Raw genomic sequence first — 5,066 nt, forward strand, 5'->3', positions numbered from 1 at the left:
CCTTGAAAATCTGCAGCTCAAGAAAGTAAAACGGGATGAATCAAGGAAAAGGCTTCAGAGAGAGGAAAGAAACAAGACGTACGATGACTTGGATTGGGTGTCAATTTATAGAGAAGGGCAACTCAGGAAGTTGAAAGTCTGCTTCCTTGATCTCTACCTCGACAAACATCACATTAGATGTTCAAGGGCCACACTTAAACGTGACAAAATAGATATTGTTGCTGCCCACATTGCGAGATCTTTAGTTAACGGCGCAGATATGCTAAACGACGAGGAAGACGATGTCGAGGATGAAGAATCAGATGACGAATATGAAAATGATGTTGTACTGGAGGAAATTGGCGAAGAAAGTGATCAGGAAGAAGCAACAGATACCTGCGACAAAAGTGATACAGATCAAGATTACGGCGAGAGTGACAACGAAAGTGACGCTCGCAATGGTTATGAGGACGATGAAGACAGTGATAAGGACGATTATGACGACAATGATGTCAGCGACAATGACGGTCTACAAATAGTGACATCTTGTGTACTACCAATCTGGTAGAACGTGCAGGACATGGAAAGCAAGATATCTGTATTATTGATTAAAGTTTGACGTGCAAAAAGAAACATAGAATGTTATTTGTTAACAACCGTTCGACTATTTTGTCCTGGGGGAGGGTCACAATTTTATTAATGGACTAAGGGGAGGGTCGGAGGTTTTAAAACTCTCAGAAGGGAGGGCCACAACTTCTTGGCCGACTCTTTTCCTCATCCTAGTAGCCTTCCCCCCCCGCTAAATAATGACCGGTCCCTTAGCACTGCTACTTTGGAACAAATCATCTGGCTTGCCACACGAAACTGGTCCTTGCTGACATGCTCCCCACACACTGCCTTGAGACAGGATACACAATCTCGAATGAACTGTTTCCTGTCATCTGTTGGAGAGGCATTCTCATTTTACTGCAATCCATCATACTTTTGGACACAGGAAATTTAAAGCCCTGCAGTTGGCTTGTGGAAGGCTCCACTCCGCAAGCCATCTTCTGTTTAGAGTCAGCCACGTATGTTAACGGTGATGCTCTATCACATTCTGCTTCCATTCCACAAGACCTCTTCAATTTAGGCTTAGTCCCAGATGGAGACAGTGATGCCCTATCATACTCTGCATCTATTCTACGGGACCTCTTCAATATAGGAACAGCCACAGTTGCCAATGGCTGTGTTGGAGACATACTACCACTATCTGCTTCAACTGATACTGTATCTGAAGGTGAAATATGTATGTGCTCTCTTTCACCCTATCAACAGAAATAAAGAATGCAAGGAATAAGGACATATAAGATAAACGATGGACCGAATAGATTCATCGTGTCTTTGAATTTTGACAACAGATGAACAACAACTAAGATCTTAAGAGACAGTGTTATACTTTGGTATAAACTATACCATCATCAGACTGAAAGTGCATACAAAATTAGAAGCTTAAATAGTTACAGAAGGTATACTCAAGAGAACAGGCAGAGTTCCCTGCTAGATTTTAATCCATTGTTAAGTGATGGTGATTGGTGCTTGATGTGAAAGGCTTCTTTGTGCAATAGTAGGTTCCAATAATTATTGTCGTCATAATCTAACACCGTGGTGTTATTCTGAAGTACACTGATTGCATATTCATTGTTGCCGGAAATAGTTGGTGTAGTGATGTTATTTAAGGTATCTGGTAAATCAAATAAATTATAGATAAAGGCTAAATATGCTCGCATGTGAGGCATTTGAGGTTGCAAAAAAATAATCACAACCACTTACCACTTGTCAGAACTGGCTGGCCAGACCAGTCCATTTGTAAAGAGAATTCCACTATTAATAAGAACTGTCCAAACTAATGAGTTTATTTATACTTAGTAATGAATAGTGGAGATGTTTTCTTAGCAAAAACTCTCCAAGAAGCCTGTTTCATTTTCAAAATTACCGGTCTGGCTCAGTTCTGACAAATGGAAAGAGCCCTCTGTATGTCACCCCTGCCGAGCAAAAATGGAAGATCATGATCAACATACTTGGCTGCATTCTTGATAGAGAAAGTGTATTTGAATTCAGCATTTAAATTGAACCAACTAATTTTATTCCAGACTAGCCCTCTTAGTAAATAAATTTTTAATGCATGTTCACATTTTATTCCTGCTTAGGTTCACTACTAAAGTGTTCCAAACTTAAATTATGGCACCATGGAAAGAATGTTAAAAGTTGAAAATCAACATTTGTATTCCACAGGAACATTCAGATTAGGAATCAAATTCCCTACCTCTTCTTCACAGGGGCACCCCAGGTTACTTAGTTGCTGTACGAACAAAGGCATTAACACAAACCACAATCAGAAACATGTATAAAAAATGTTGACCAGTAATATAAACAAGAAGGAACTTGTCACTAACAATATTTTTACTTAGCCACAGGTTGTACATAGTATCCCCCCCCCTCCCCCCCTCCAACCAAATCACAAAAACACATCAAACATCAAGTGGTGGTAACCAACATCTCCTCCCGTGACATGCAGAGGACCTTGAATTTTGTCTTGTTTTCTGTCACAAGGCTGTTTTTTGTGAACTGGCCAATTTTTTTTCCCCTGACCCAACATACTCCTGCTCCAAGACCTTTAAATTATTTCTATTCAGTGGAGTTACATCACAACATCAAAACACTCAATTTTGAGATCTTACCACTCTTTGATGACAGTCCCATAACTCCTTCCTTTGTTTGAACTCTTTAAGCAAATCAGGGAGATCAGCTCTTGTTAGGCAGAGAAAAGTTTTTCCATCCACTTTGTTTTCTTAAAAAAATATGCAAAGCAGCAATGTCAGAGTATGTTGCAATGAACCCTGCGACAAATCTTGAATCACTTTTAGGTTACAATATTATCATACCCACTGGTTTAACACCTTAACTTTAGAACTAATGTGTCTAATGTGTCTTCACCTTTCCAGCAGAAATAATTTCCTGTTATGCACATTTTTTTCGAAAGCTCGAAAGCCTTGTCCATAAGACAATATTGACATGAAGGGAAAGCTACAAACAAAAATTATCGACTTTTCACTATCTTTAAGAATTTGTCATCCCCAAATTTCCAGTTCCCGTGGCTTGAGTGATATTTCTCTTCCACACAGAAAAATTGGAAACAGTGAAATAACAATTTGCCAGGGATAAGAACCAAAGAAACAAAAGTAAATGTAAATATGTTGAGGATGGTGAAGGATGGAGAAGATTGAAACGGATTACAAATGACTTGACGTAGCTCCTTGAACACTGACATTGACTGACATGTGCACGAAAGCGCGCGAAAAATCTGGTGCCAAATAAATCGCTCAACAAAGTGACACTGCGGCTCGATTAAGAGCAGAAAATATCTGTTGTATAACAGCTTAGTTAATTCCCAATACAATGCTACAAAAAAGTCATAAGTATCCTTTTTAAGATAACAATTGTTAAGGCTTAAGTTGTGTGTTAAGGCGGTGAAGTGTATGGCCGTCGTGAACCAGTTAGGGCAATACTCACCTTCAAGAACCTTGCAAATCGACGCTGAAAGGCCCCAGCGACGCCTCAGAGACTTTGCTAGTTGTTTTGGGCTTACTATTTTATGTTTCGGTCGTTTACATGCAGGCTGTTGAGTGTAATTAAAGAGGGATTCCACCTCGCCATTCGCACTCCCATCTGACTCCATCGCAGCCAACAGCACAGAGAAGGTCCAGCAAAGGAAAAATCGTGGGCGCAGCCCTGATATCTTCTGGTGTCACGTGTGACTAATACAACAGTATCATTGGCTCCGCGTTGACAGTTGACGTCAGAAAACGTGGAATACAACAGTCTCCCGCCACTCGTATGGGATCATGGCTTGGAAGTGCACTCTTTGCGCTTGCTTTTCCGCACTTCAGTTGTGTATTTTGTTAACACATATAAACACAAGGCACTTGACCGAAGAATTTAACACTGTGTGCAGCCTAGAAGGTTGCCGAAGAATTTTCCATAAAGCGAACACCTTCGTTCGTCACATACGTGAAAAATATCCTGAGTACTTGAAATGTCCCGATCCGAATGATGCGGCTTGCGAAGGTAAATTTAGTTGGTTGTTATATACCTTTGATACTCTTGAGTATTTTAGTATTTTAGAATAAAAAACTTAACGTCCAGGTGATAAACTATGATGCTTTGTTATCATTTGTTAATTTTCGTTGAAGACTTGTGGACTGGACTGTAGGATTCGAGAATTCAAACTTGTCAGGCATTACGTGGATGGTTATTTTCTTGGTTTTAGAGGAAAATAAAGATGGCAATAAAAAGTATTTCTCCAATGAATACCGGTAGATAATGTTGAAGTTATGAAAGAAAAAATAATTCATTTATTGGTTCTAGGTAATTGGTGTGAAGTAGACATAGGTGATCAGTATGGGTAAAATGATTCCTCATTGCCAATTGAAGCTGTTGAGTCAGTTGATGATGATGATGATGCTGATCCGACCTCTTCCTTCAAAATTTTTGGAGATTGGGATGATAATGAAACAGAAGATAATGGTGAATCAGAGCATGGAACTAGCATAAAATTACCTTGTAAAAATCAAAGAGGAAAATCGTACTCCGCAACGAACTGTGGAAAACATTGCATTTGCAACATCACGGCTGTTTCAAGGAGCGCTGCATAATCTCCAAAGAAGTTTGACAGAGACATTACAGAATGCTAACATCGTGTTGGAAGACATAACTGGAGCGACAGAATGCTTTGAAGAACTGTCAGATTGTTTTGATGGCCTAGCAAAGGGATGGTTACCTGGTGATGTTAAGCTCCCAAGTGTGGTAAGTAAAACCATGACTTAATGTGGCAAGATCATTCTACTTTTCCTCTGTTGTATGTGTATCGTTCAGTTACATCTCATGTGATTTACCTCTATTTCTATTGCTGGAGCCAACAGCAGTTGTACTTGGTAAAAAAGGTGATTGCAAAGCGTAATAACAAAAGGAGAATAGTTGAACGAGAGGAGGCGTTTTACTATATTTCCGTCCTAAAAACAATAGAGATGCAGTTATCGGGTTCAAAAAAC

Source organism: Montipora capricornis, chromosome 7 (genome assembly GCF_036669925.1).
Source record: "Montipora capricornis isolate CH-2021 chromosome 7, ASM3666992v2, whole genome shotgun sequence".
Lineage (NCBI taxonomy): Eukaryota > Metazoa > Cnidaria > Anthozoa > Scleractinia > Acroporidae > Montipora > Montipora capricornis.